At 35.9% G+C, this 15090-nt stretch overlaps 1 pseudogene across 1 annotated transcript in view; it reads left to right on the top strand.

The window, feature by feature from the left end:
• The window catches only part of LOC103792971 (phosphoglucomutase-like protein 5), a 39317-nt pseudogene extending 24460 nt beyond the window's left edge, over positions 1-14857 (top strand). Inside the window, exons 3-4 of the transcript XR_013533506.1 lie at positions 7902-8048; positions 10865-14857. The product of XR_013533506.1 is annotated as a phosphoglucomutase-like protein 5 (transcript). The remainder of the gene's footprint in view (positions 1-7901; positions 8049-10864) is intronic.
• The last annotated feature ends 233 nt before the right edge of the window (positions 14858-15090 follow it).

Raw genomic sequence — 15090 nt, 5'->3', positions numbered from 1 at the left:
CCCAAATCATTTTATGAGACCAACATCATCCTGATACCAAAACCCGGCAGAGACTCAATAAGAAAAGAAAACTTCAGGCCAATATCCATGATGAACATAGATGCAAAAATCTTCAATAAAATACTGGCAAGCCGATTGCAACAGCACATCAAAAAGCTTATCCATCATGATCAAGTAGGATTCATCCTGGGGATGCAAGGCTGGTTCAACATATGCAAGTCTATTAACATAATTCACCACATAAACAGAACCAAAAACAAAAATCACATGATTATCTCAATTGACGCAGAGAAGGCATTTGACAAAACAGAACAGCCCTTTATGCTAACAACCCTCAATAAACTCGGTATTGATGGAACATATCTCAAAATAATAAAAGCTATTTACGACACACCAACAGCCAATATCATACTGAATGGGCAAAAACTGGAAGCATTTCCTTTAAAATCTGGCACTAGACAAGGATGCCCTCTTTCACCAGTCCTATTCAATATAGTACTGGAAGTTCTAGCCAGAGCAATCAGGCAAGAAAAAAAAAAGAGTATTCAAGTAGGAAAGGAGGAAGCCAAATTGTCTCTATTTGCAGACGACATGATAGTATATCTAGAAGACCCCATCGTCTCAGCCCAAAAACTCCTGAAACTGATAAGCAACTTCAGCAAAGTCTCAGGATAGAAAATCAATGTGCAAAAATCACAAGCATTCCTATACAACAATAACAGACTTAAAGAGAGCCAAGTCAAAAACAAACTGCCATTCACAATTGCTACAAAGAGAATAAGATACCTAGAAATACAACTTACAAGGGGTGTAAGGGACCTCTTCAAGGAAAACTACAAACCACTGCTCAACAAAATAAGAGAGAGGACACAAACAGATGGAGAAACATTCCATGTTCAGGGTTAGGAAGAATCAATATCGTGAAAATGGCCATACTGCCCAAAGTAATTTACAGACTCAATGCTATCCCCATCAAGCTATCACTAAGTTTCTTCACAGAACTGGAAAAAACCACCATGAACTTCATATGGAACCAAGAGAGCCCACATAGACAAGTTAATTCCAAGCAAAAAGAACACAGTGGGAGGCATCACACTACCGGACTTCAAACTATACTACAAGGCTACAGTAATCAAAACAGCACAGTACTGGTACCAAAACAGAGATAATGACCAATGGAACAGAACAGAGGTATCGGAGACAACACAACATATCTACAACCATACAATCTTTGATAAACCTGACAAAAACAAGCAATGGGGAAAGGACTCCCTGTTTAATAAATGGTGTTGGGAAAACTGGCTAGCCATGTGCAGAAAGCAGAAACTGGACCCCTTCCTGACACCTCACATTAAAATTAACTCCAGATGGATTAAAGACTTAAACATAAGACCTGGCATCACAAAAACCCTAGAAGAACATCTAGGCAAAACCATTCAGGACATAGGAGTTGGCAGGGACTTCATGACCAAAACATCAGAAGCATTGGCAACAAAAGCCAAAATAGACAAATGGGACCTAATCAAACTCCACAGCTTCTGCACAGCAAAAGAAACAGTCACTAGAGTGAATCGGCAACCAACAGAATGGGAAAAAATTTTTGCAGTTTACCCATCTGACAAAGGGCTGATATCCAGAATTTACAAAGAACTCAAACATATTTACAGGAAAAAAACAAACAAGCCCATTCAAAAATGGGCAAAGGATATGAACAGACACTTTACAAAAGAAGACATACATGAGGCCAACAAACATATGAAAAAATGCTCATCATCACTGGTCGTTAGAGAGATGCAAATCAAAACCACATGGAGATACCATCTCACGCCAGTTAGAATGGAGTGCATTAAAAAATCTGGAGACAACAGATGCTGGAGAGGATGTGGAGAAATAGGAACACTTTTACACTGCTGGTGGGAGTGTAAATCAGTTCAACCATCATGGAAGACAGCGTGGAGATTCCTCAAGGACCTAGAAATAGAAATTCCATTTGACCCAACAATCCCATTACTGGTATATATCCAAAGGACTATAAATCGTTCTACTATAAAGACACATGCACACGAATGTTCATTGCAGCACTGTTTACAATAGCAAAGACCTGGAACTAACCCAAATGCCCATCAATGATAGACTGGACTGGGAAAATGTGGCACATATACACCATGGAATATTATGCCACAATAAAAAATGATGAGTTCGTGTCCTCTGTAGGGACATGCATGAATCTGGAGAACATCATTCTCAGCAAACTGACACAAGAACAGAAAATGAAATACTGCATATTCTCACTCATAGGCAGGTGATGAACAATGAGAACACATGGACACAGGAAAGGGAGCACTACACACTGGGGTCTATTGGGGGATATAGGGGAGGGACAGCAGGGGGAGAGCTGGGGAGGGATAGCATGGAGAGAAATGCCAAATGTGGGTGAAGGGCAGGAAGGCAGCAAAACACATTGCCATGTGTGTACCTATGCAACTATCTTGCATGTTCTACAAATGTACCCCAAAACCTAAAATGCAATAAAAAAATAAAATAAAACAAAAAAATAAAAAGTGGAGGAATACTTTTTATGTTTTTATTTTATTTAAAATTAAATTATTTATTTTTTTAAAATAATTAAAATTATTAATTTTTTTAAATAAAAAAGAAAAGAAGGAGATATTCCATGAAAAGAGTTACCAAAAGAGAGCAGGGATGCCTGTACTTATATCAGATAAAACAGACTTCAGTAAAAAGCTGTTCCAAGAGACAAAGAAGGTCATGATTTAATGATAAAGTGGTCAACTTATTAAGAGGACATAACAATTGTAAATACATATGAATCCAACATGGAAGCACTTAAATATGTAAAGCAAATATTAATGGACATGAAGGAAGAAATACAGCAATATAACAATAGTTGGGGACTTCAGTACCTCACTTGCAACAATGGAGAGATCAACCAGCCAAAAAAATTAACAAGACAACACTAAATTTGAACTACACTTTAGACCAAATGGACCTACTAGACCTATATAGAACTTTTCATCCAACAGCAGCAGAATACACATTCTTATCTAGCATACATGGAACATTCTCCAGGATAGACTATATGTCAGGCCACAAAATAAATCTTAACAAATTCAAAAAGATTAAAATCATGTCTAGTATTATTTTTTTTTTGAGACGGAGTTTTGCTGTTGTTACCCAGACTGGAGTGCAATGGCATGATCTCGACTCACCGCAACCTCCGCCTTCTGGGTTCAAGCAATTATTTTGCCTCACCCTCCCGAGTAGCTGGGATTACAGGCACGCGCCACCATGCCCAGCTAATTTTTGTATTTTTAGTAGAGACGGGGTTTCACCTCATTGACCAGGATGGTCTCGATCTCTTGACCTCGTGATCCATCTGCCTTGGCCTCCTAAAGTGCTGGGATTATAGGCATGAGCCACCGCGCCTGGCCGTCTAGTATTATTTCTAACAATACTATGAAGCTGAAAATCAGTAACAGGAGGAATCTTGGAAAATTTGCAAATATGTGGAAATTAACATGCTTATGAAGAACTAATGCATCAAAGATGGGTCAAAGAAGAAATCAAGAGGGAAATTAAAAAATATTTTGAGATTAATGACAATGGAAATACAATGTATCAAAACCTACAGTATGCAGCAAAGTCAGTTCTAAGAGAGAAGTTCATAGCAAGAAATGCCTACATTAAAAAAAGAAAAAAAATCTAAATAAATAGACTAAGATTATACCCCAAGGAGCTAAAGAAAGAATAAACTAAGCCCAACGTGAGCAAAAGGAAGGAAATAATGAAGATTAGAACAGAAGTAAATAAAATGTAGTATAGATAAACTACAGAAAATATAAATAAAATCAAAAGTTGGTTCTTTGAAAAAAATAAACAAAATCTACAAACTCCTAGCTAGACTGACTAAAAAAAGCAGACTCAAATAAATAAAATCAGAAATGAAAGCTGAGATATTGCAATAGATACCTCAGAAATCAAAATGATCATAAGGGATTATGATGAACAATTTTATGCTAACAAATTAGAGAACCTAGAAGAAATGGATAAATTTCTAGAAAAAATAACCTATCAAGATTGAATTGGGAAGAAACAGGAAGTTTAAACACTCCAACAACAAATAAAGAAGTTAAGGAAGTGATGAAAAACTTTCCAAAATAGAAAAGCCTAGGACCAGATGGCTTCATGGCTGAATTTTATCAAACCTTCAAAGAATAATTATTATCGATACTTGTTAGACTCTTCCAAAAATTAGAGCTACGGGAAATACTTACAAACACATTTTATGAGGTCAGCATCACCTTGATACCTAAGCCAGACAACATATGTTAAGAAAATAAAACTTCAGGCCAATATCTCTGATAAATATTGATGAAAACCAAATTCAGTGACACATCAAAGAAATTATGCATCATGACCAAGTGGGATTTATCCCTGACATGCAAAAACTGACTTAACAGAATGAAAGATAAAAACCACATGATCATCTCAATTGGTACAGGAAAGGCATTTGACAAAGTTCAGCATTCTTTCTTGACAAAGACTCTTAGCATTTTAGGTATAGAAGGAAAGTTTCTCTACATAATAAAGACCTTTTATGAGAAACCAACAGCTCACATCATAATCAGTTGGGAACAACTGAAAAAATTTCCACAATCTAGTACATGGCAGGGATGCCCACTCTTGCTATTTCTATTCAACATAGTATTGGAAGTACTAGCAAGAGCAATCAGACATGAAAAATAAATAAAATCATCCCAATTGGAAAGGAAGAAGTAAAATTATCTCTATTTACAGATGACATGATCCTATATATAGATCATGTCATATATAGGGATTTGAAATTTCTATATATAGAAAATCCCAAAGATCTCTCTCTCTCTCTCTCTCTCAGAACTAATGAATTCAGTAAGTTGCATGATATAAAATCAACATACAAACATCAGTAGCCTTTCTATACAGAAACAATGACCCAGCTGAAAAGAATCAAGAAAAGAATCCCATTTATGATAACATAAAAAACTACTTAGAAACAAATTTATTCAAGGAGATGAAAGATTTGTAGATTGAAAACTACAAAAGATTAATGAAAGAGATTGTACAAGATGCAAATAAATGGAAAAAATCCTGTGTTCATGAATCATGGATCAAAAGCACTAATATTATAAGAACATTCACACTACCCAAAACAATATACAGATTTAATGCAACCCTTATCAAAATTCCAATAACATCCTTCATGGAAATGCACAAACAATACTAAAATTTGTATGAAGCCACAAAAAAAAAAACTAAGTAATGCTGAGGAAAAAGAAAAGTTGGAGGTACCACACTTGCTAATTTAAAATTAAATTACAAAGCTAAAGTAATCAAAACACTACGGTACTGACATAAAAACAGAAACACAGACCACTGGAACAGAATAAAGAGCCCAGAAATAAATCAAAACATACATAGTCAACTAATTTTGAACCAGGGAACCAAGAGGACATAAGGGAGAAAGAAAAAAACAAAACCTCTTCAGTAAATGATGGCTGGGAAAATGAAAATGCAAAAGAATGAAATTGGACGCTTATCTTGCACTATACATAGAAATAAACTCAAAATGAATAGAAGACCTAAATGTAAGATCTGAAACCATAAAACTCCTAGAAGAGAACATAGGGAAAAAGTTATTTGACATTGGCCTTGGCAGTGATTTCTTGGATATCACATCAAAAGCTCAGGCTACAAAAGCAAAAACAAATAAATGGAACTACAGCAAGTTAAAAAGCCTTGTAGCTTTTCCATTTTCCATTTATTTATTTTATGCACTTTAAAATCTGTTTGGATATTCTTTTATTAGCATTTTAAAATTTGTTTTCATATGAGTGCCTATAGATTTGCCATATCCTTTAAAAAACACTTATTTCAATATATCTTATAATTGTACATAGTTTTGGGGTACATATGATGAAAGTCAAGTGGAAGATATTAAGGAACTTGGAAATTGACAAGGAATTCAGAAGTTGTTGGTGAACTCTGAAGTTATCAACATGGATGGCTGAATGGCATCATAGACAATTATCTAGAGAGACAGCACTTATTTTACTTTTGGAAACCAGTGTGCTTTGGTATTAAAATTAAGGGACTTGAAAATGATGGACACAGCTAAAGAACATAGTGTGGTGCCTGGGTTGTAGAAAGATATTCATGCATTGTAATCTAGCAAGCACAAAGTAATGCAAAAACTAAACAAGACTACCTATTCTTTAAGTTTTGTGAAGGGTAAAATATGGTAAGAAGTGAAACAAAGGGCTATGTTTATTTCTTTGAGGTCTTCACTTTTCCTACACAATAAGAAAGTTGTTGGTAAACTTCTGAGCTGTCTTCTCTTCCACTTAATACATAGGACTCTTGCTATTCTTTTTTATGAGCATCTATTGGGATATGGTGATGGTGCTACACTCTAAGACGGTGCTGTCCAACAGGAAAATATTGTGAGTCACGTACATATTTTAAATTTTTAAGTAGCCACATTAAAAAAAGTGAAATTCGGTCAGGTGCAGTGGCTCGCACCTGTAATCCCACCACTTTGGGAGGCCAAGGCAGGCAGATCACGAGGTCAGGAGTTCAAGACCAGCCTGGCCAACATGGTGAAATCTCCATCTCTACTAAAAAATACAAAAATTAGCTGGGCATGGTGGCGGGTATCTGTAATCCTAGTTACTCAGGAGGCAGAGGCCGGAGAAGTGCTTGAAGTTGGGAGGCAAACTGTGCCCTTGCACTCCAGCCTGGAAGACAGAGCAAGACTCCATCTCCAGAAGAAAAAAAAAAAAGAGATCTAAAACAAGTGAAATTCACAATGTATTTTATTTAACTTACTATATCTACATTATTATACCACATCATTGATATAAAAATTATTAATTCAATCTACTACACTTTTCTACAAACTTCAAAATTTGGTGTGCATTTACAATTGCAGCACACTTCAACTTGACTAGCCACATTTAAAGTGCTCAACAAAATATGGCTAGTAACTATTGTATTGGACAGTGCAGTTCTATGGATTAAGATTATTTAATCTTTGTTTAGTAGAAAGTTACAGTATAGTTGACAAGTAAGATTCATACAGAAAGCTGTCTGTCATTTATACCTTAGATCTTTCAATCTATTTGCTTGTGTCCCAAACAACCCCAAAACACAAAGAAAAAAACCTAAAATGGCTTGCATTAAGTTATACAAAGTAAAAAAGAGCAAAACCCCAAAAGGTGAACAAGTGTTGATTTCATGTTTAATTTATTTAAAGGCTAATACTACGTGTCAATTTGACCTTCTGAGAAAATGCATCATGTATTTTTAGTTGAGCTTCATTTTAGAAACTGGGAAGTGGCTAGAGATTTCGAGTTGGGGAAAATAATTAACTTGCCCTGCTAAGCTCAGAAATCAATTAGGCAGTAGAGCTAGGAATAGAAAGTGGTTTCCTCTAGGTGCACTGGGGAAATGAAACTGCAGTATAAATCTGGAATCCCTCACTTCTGTCAAATGCATATCCTGTTTGTGTCTCATTGCCTGAATAAAGCTGATTATGTAACCGGGTCTCCCTGGCAGGTGTGAAGCTATTTTTAGGAAAGATGTGTCATTGCTTAGAAGTGGATTAAAGCAAACAAACAAACATGTGAGTTGTTGGTCTACACAGGACAGGTGAGCTAACCAAATTTCCCCCATAGCGGATGAGTACAGTGTAAAAAATATCAAGGCTAATTGAACTGTGAACCATTGATCATTGTTAAGAGAACAAATGAATCTTGCTCTGCCTGGTGGAGGAGGATCGTAATATTTCTCTGTTTGCAATTCATGAGACTTTTAAAAACGTATATTTGGTGTTCAAATTTTAGGTCCTGCACCAGATGTTGTCTCAGACAAAATCTACCAGATCAGCAAAACAAAAGAGAAATATGCTATATGTCCTGATCTCTAAATTGACCTATCTTGACTAGGAAGACAAGAATTTGACCTAGAGAATAAATTCAAAGCATTCAGAGGTAACAGATTTTATTTCAACAAGTCAGAATAACCACGTGGATGGGGCTGACTGGTTTCTGTAGGAAAGTACACTCATAAAAATTATTGCATTGTCAATCTCAGGGGTGGCTCTTGATAAATATGTGTAAATTGAACATGGCGTAGAGAGAAGACATGAGAGCAGCCAAGATATTCAGAACTGGAAACTTTCAAAAACCACTTACCAAACTTAATATCATTTTCAACATAGGAAAAGTTTTATGGTTGACTCCATTATAGCATTCCAAGAATAGGCTGCAAATTGCCAAAACTTGTCTAAGCAGTTAAGGTGAAGATGCTGGAATGCCTTAGCTAGTTAAGAAGAAAAACAACAAGTCAATGGGGTCATGTATCAGCTTATTGAATGCATAATTATTGATCACCTGCCCTATACCAAGAACTGTGTTAGGAGATTTTGCAAAGGAAGTCAGTAACTACCCAATATATTTAGGCAAGTGATACAAAAATTAAAGAACCAAATGATATTGTCAAAATTATTATCTTATATTGTAAAGCAAATACAACTTCTACAGTACTCAGAAAATAGCATTTCATTTTGTAGGTTAATTTTAAACCATATAATGACAATATTAATACCATGTATGTGCACATCATTTTTCCTCTCATTTTATCCTGTTGCTCTTTCCTAGAAGGCATCTAATAGCAATAGATCTAACATATTCTCTTTTTTAGTGTTCCTATAAGCTTGAATACAGTTTGTGTTAAGATAGTATCCTCATTTTAGAAGTATTTAACTTAGTCAAAAAGATGAAATATCTGGTTCATGTCCATGTGATATTTCGGAGACAGAGAAAAGCTTAAAATGGATTGTGTGGGGGTCACAGTATTGGCCCAATATTACCAAATCTTTCTTGAGAAGTTTGAGTCAGTTGCTTAGGTAGTGAGCAGAAATTGATAGAGAGCCATGATGCTCACTGGAAGCAACAGTGCCTGCTTTTGTTAATCTAGCTGGAAGAATGCTCAGGCATATACATGCACACACATGGGATGGCTGGACAATTGAAAACAAGGGATACGTTATATTAAGCAAAATTATTTCAATATGCTGATTACATATGCTTAGAAGGACTGGCTTATTTTTGCTATCTTCACAATTTTTATAGTTGTCCAAGAGACTTGAATCTTCATGAGCTCTCATTCAGGCTCATTGTGGCAGCCACATTGCTATTTGTATGAGGTTTCTAAAATTTTAGCGATTCCAGGACATGGGTGGAGGGATTCCCTGGCTTCCAAGAATATGGAGATAATCGTTTGGGATAATTTATGTGCTATAGTTTCACTGGTTCAAGTGTTAAGTAAAGCTTGCGTTAATTGAAAACAAGTAAGTCCTTTACATTTCACTTTAAAGTGTCACGTGCAAGAACTACTTGATGTGAATTTTTCTTGCTCCCTCCTTTTTCATGTTTGTTTGGTACTGTATGTTATCTGCTGTAAATACCAAATGTATTTAGGCAATTGGTTCAAGAACTGAAGAACAAGGAATTGTCAGAAAATATTATCCTATAATGTAGAGTGAGTAAAACTTCCTGAGTACTCAGGGCATAACCTTTTAGCCTACAGATTAATTTTTTATGGTGGCAAAATATACATAACAAAATTTACTGTTTTAACCATTGTTAGGTGTACACTTTAATTATAGATTATTACGCTCATGTGAAAAGATAATTAAAAAGTATCCATGTTACAAATATAATTATATTTGAATGAACACATAGATTACATTGACTTAAGTGCAAGAAAAAATATTTTTAGATATGTATTTGACCAGATGAAGGGATAATATTATATGGCATATTAAGGTGTCATCCATTAACTACCACACCTGGATTTACTAAAAATTACTGAAAGTGTACCATCTTTGGTAATATCTTCAGTGCAAGTTTGAAAGTATTTCAGAATTCCAAAGTAGTATGTATTTGAAAAATTTGAAAGCAATATACATAAGTTTCAAAATTTAGCTATGAATTTAAAAAGCAGGGCTGCTGGATAAATTTTAGCACCTAAAGAATTGAATATTTACTACTTCTTGGGAAAGTACTTTCTGAGCATTAATTATATACTGATTGACAAGTATGAAAAATGTAATGTATTTTGAGCTTTTTGGTATGTCAAAGAAATGAATAAAACTTTTTGGATTCCTGGTTACTGGGTAGTACTAGAAACTGGAGGACATTTGTGTTTAATGAGAATTTCTAGATATTTGCCATTCACTTATAAATTGGGTGCCAGTTTGGGCATGAAAGACATTTCATGCAAACTCAGGAATATACTCATCACCAGTTCTGCACTTGAATCTCGTAGGAACAATGGCATTTGGAAAATAGGGGTCACTACTGAGGTCACTTGCTGATTTGCTTCATACTGAGTCAGTCAGTCTTTGGCCAACCCTCACAGGAAAGGCAACTGGATATGCCAAAATGCCTCTAAGTATTGAGATGTGTGCTATGTGCATTTTTGGGGGGAGGGGAAGTGAGGGCAGGAGTAACAGGGTACATTTTTATCTTAATATATTCTTGCGGTTTTTTCCCTTGCAAAGAATTTATAGCTTGGTATAATTTACACTCATTGAGCACCTGAAAAGTTTGTAGTATCTTGATTGTGCCTTGATCTGTGATTTTTGTCAACAAATGGGTACTTTACTTCCCACATCATGTGTGGGGATATGATAAGCTTATGATCAAAATTTCATACTGCTAAGGTAGTGATTCTTTTTATGCTTCCAAGTGTCTTTCATGGGTACAGTCGATGACATTTTCCTTTGTTTTTCTATCTTTAGTAGAGATGGTGGACCCATTGGATATCTATCTCAACCTCCTTTGGACTGTCTTTGACTTTCATGCCATCAAGAGCTTGCTGACTGGGCCCAGCCAATTGAAGATTCGAGTTGATGCGCTGCATGGAGGTAAGTTCATGGTTTTCTCCAAATCAGGAGGCAACCTCTACACATGTTGGGTTTTGGAGGTTAAGAGGAAAGTTGGATTCATAGATATTCATACAACATGTGTGTGTTCACATATTTGGAACGCTCTGGAAAACTTCAGGGCTCATTTCTGTCTTTTGATGTAAATGAAAAATGTTGAAAAAATGAGTTTGAGGCTATGCATGTATGAGTGTGGAGTACAGTAAAAGCGTTATTTATTTGATCATATGCATGGCATAAACAGTCAAGTAAAGAGTCAAGATTTATTATGAAAAGAATCTTACCCAACTCCTGTCTATCCCCAATTTCTTACCTTCCAGAGTTAAACTTTTTCATTTTTTTCAGCCCTTTCTTTTTTGCATTTATCTCCCTATCATTAAATATTATAAATATACAGACCCTTGTTGATTTTTCAGTTTTGAGCATTACTGAATTCATACTATAAAAATGGGAACTGTAGCTCTTTTTCACCCTCTCCACCCACCAAATCCAAGCATGCTTCCTTAATTAGATCATCAGTTTGGCAAGATCAGTATCTAGTGTTTACATTACCAAAACACTGCTGAGCCATGCAATATGCTAGAATTATATTTCCTTTACAGTACAACTTTTTTATTTCCTTGGAAATAGCAATTGCCTTGTTTTCTCATTGCTTGGTTTTAATCAAGTGTATTTACCACTCTTAATCCTCAAGCTCTCCCCCAGTGTCTAAATCTTCCTTCACTTCATTTTCCTGGAGGCTTTGGTCTGCCCCACTCTACACTGGTTGCTCTCTGAGCATGCTGTCATCATGGACTCTCCCTTTATCATCATGGTAGCAATTGTTTTTACACATGTCTTATGTTAAATGTCCTATTTACTGGTTTCTTTGTCTGCCACCTTGATTTATTCTTACAATTTGGAGGAACACATTCTCCAAGAACTCAGTGAGAGAAAGCTCATAGTAGGTAAATATTTTGAGTCATTGTGTATCTGAAAAGGTCTTTTATTCTGTACTCACCCTTGATTAATATTTGTCTGATATGGAAATCTAAGTTGGATATGATTTTCCTTCAGAAGTTTGAGGACATTGCTCCACTGTGTTATAGATATTATATTGAACTTGAGAAATCCAATTTTTAATCCATTGTGTTTCCGTTTTCTTCTCTAGACGCTTTTAGGACCTTTGACGTGCCTTCAGTGTTCCTCTGTTTTACCATAATGGATCTCAGTGTGGGACTCTATCTCTATTATGTTGAACACCTGATGGACACTTGCAGTCTGAACACTTGTGCCCTTTAATTCTGGAAAAGTTTTTGAATTACTATTTAGCAAGCATTCTGGTTATTGTTCCTGCTGAACTGATCCTTTAATTATTCTATTTCCCCTTCTCCTTCCCAATTTTTGATCTCTTTATTTTGTTCTACTCTCTGGGAAATTTCCTTGACTTAATCTTTCATTCCTTCCATTCGGATTTTCAGTTCTACCATTATTTTAAATTTTCCAAAACTTTTGTTTGTATGTTCCAAAGATCCTCTCTTTTAAAAATAGCATCCTAGTTATGTTTCATGGATACTATATCTTTTTAAACTTAGGTACACTGAGGTATAATTTATATACAGTAGAACTCACTCCTGGTTGATCAAACCTTATCAAACTGTATACATATACATATGCAGTGGTTACATATACAGTCATGTAACCACTATCACAATCAAGATAGAAAATTCCCATCACCCCAGATAGTTTTTTGCAGCCCTTTGTAGTCAAACCTCTCCCCTATCCTCAGCCCCTGGCAACCACTCATCTGCTTTCTGCCCCCAAATTTTTTCATTTTCCAGAAAGTTATATAAATGGAAGCATACAACACATTGCCTTTTTGTTTCAAGCTTCTCTCACTCAGCATAAGGATTCTGAGATACATTCTTGGTGTTGCATGTATCAGTAGTTGTTGCTTGTTACTGCTGAGTATGATTTCATTATGTTGTTGATATACCACAATTTGTTTATCCACGCACTGGTTGATGAAAATTAGGTTTCTTTTTCTTCTAGTTGTTGGCTATTACAAAGAAAGATACTGTGAACATTCATGAACAAGTCTGTATGTTTCCATTTGTCTTGGGTAAACATCTAGGAATGGGATTGCTGAGTCATATGATACATGTAAATTATTTTCCAAAATACCTGTACCATTTGCACCACTGGCAATATATGAGGGCTCCAGTTTATCTGTATCTGCACCAGTACTTGGTACTGTCAGTCTTTTCCATTTTAGCCATTTTACTCTATCTTGTTAATCTCTATTAGGATATTACTAATATATTTTTAAAAGTTTCCTTCTCCCTGTATAATTTCTGTTTCTTCCAGATTTCTCTTTTTGTTTATGTTTACCTCATCTTAAATACATTCCTCAAAATTTTGATGATTCTTGGCTTTCTGGCATATTTAAGAATGAGGCATTAAAAACCTGCTGGGGGCTCTGAGCCTGCTGGGGTCTTCTCCTCCATGGGCTTTACTCCAAAGGCTTCTGGCTAGGCTGTTCTGTTCTTTCTTATTGGTCTGATCAAATTCCTTAGGAAAAAAACTTTCAGGTTCTTGCCTTAGCATTATCTGGCCTACAGGAAAGATAGTTTTGCTTCTTTTTCCAAATAGTATGAGCAATGTTTCTGGGCTTCAGCCTCATTGCCTGGCTTAAATTGTATATCCACCTTTGGATCAGTTATCTAGGAGATGGAGGAAACTGATTGGGCAGACCTAGGTCACCTCCTTAGCCTTGGAGAAGTGGGATTTAGCCATACCCAACCCCATGAACTGAGATAGGGAAGATAGTATTTCTCCAACAGAAATCCCAGATGCTGTATCCAGAGGAAGGGGAAATGTGTGCTGGGAAGGCACAATCAATAGATGTTCACTATTAGATGACTGTGTGTTGTATTGGTGGAAAATGAGTGGAAAGCATCTCTCAGACATTTCAGCTAGGAGGATTATGTGCTGTTCCCCAAATGTGCCTTGTGCTGTACCTCAGGCTCTGTTCCCTTGCTCATAATGTGCCTTCTGTTTAGATGGCCTTCCGACTTCAAACCCAAACGCTTGTCAATTTTATATTATTCCTTCAAGTTCTGCCAGAAATGCTGCTTCTTCCTTGAGGTCTTATGTGTGGTTATTGCTTCTCTTAAGCCATTGGATATGATTATTTCATCAACGTGCATTGTTTGGTCTTTTTTTTTTTAATTTTTTATTGGATTTTAGGTTTTGGGGTACATGAGCAGAGCATGCAAGACAGTTGCGTAGGAACACACATGGCAGTGTGCTTTTCTTTCCTTCTCCCCTTCACCCACATTTGGCATTTCTCCATTGTTTGGTCTTACCACGGCAGTCATTGATCTGCAGCTTTGATTCATCCCACTACTAGATTACAAGTTCAGGAATGTAGAAACTATATGCTTTGCATCCCTTCAATATGATCCCTTCATTTCCTAGCAGAGCAGTTCCATGTTAGGCACTTCATAATGTTCATTGAACTGAAAAATACTATTCCTTGGCATTTATTTTGGTAAAATGTGCTTGTTTTTATATGCTTCAGTGGCTTATAGTGTTTAATTATATACTTGGCAGAATCCAGATGATTGCAGAGACAAAGCACATTGCTAGAGCCCTTTGATGATTTTGAGTATATTCAGCTAAAGCTTTTCAAACATGAAAAGCAACAATGAATCATTATTATGTAACTGATTTCTTTCTGGCAACATTTTAGAGAAGTTTTAGGAGAAAAAATTTCTGTAATGAGATGATTGAATACATCTTGAGTATTCCTAACACAGTAACTGGCACATAGTAGGTGCCTAGAGGTAACTGTATCTCTGACAGTCAGATAAAGAAAACAAAATAGGTCCAGCTCACTTCAAATAAAACTCATGGCCATAGGTGATGGCCTAATGTCATTCTTCTCTTTTTCCCTTCCTAATCTTTATGGAGTAGTCCCCTTTTCTTACTGGCACAGCACTCCTATTGGCTTAGCTTTCTGTTCTCATTTAAGATGACAGCTCAAACCCCCAAGCTCAATTACCGTACAACAACAACAATACGAATAATATATCCATTCA

Source organism: Callithrix jacchus, chromosome 1 (genome assembly GCF_049354715.1).
Source record: "Callithrix jacchus isolate 240 chromosome 1, calJac240_pri, whole genome shotgun sequence".
In the NCBI taxonomy this organism is placed as follows: domain Eukaryota; kingdom Metazoa; phylum Chordata; class Mammalia; order Primates; family Cebidae; genus Callithrix; species Callithrix jacchus.
Note: the sequence above shows the minus strand (reverse complement) of the source record. Positions and strands in the feature narration are given on the sequence as shown.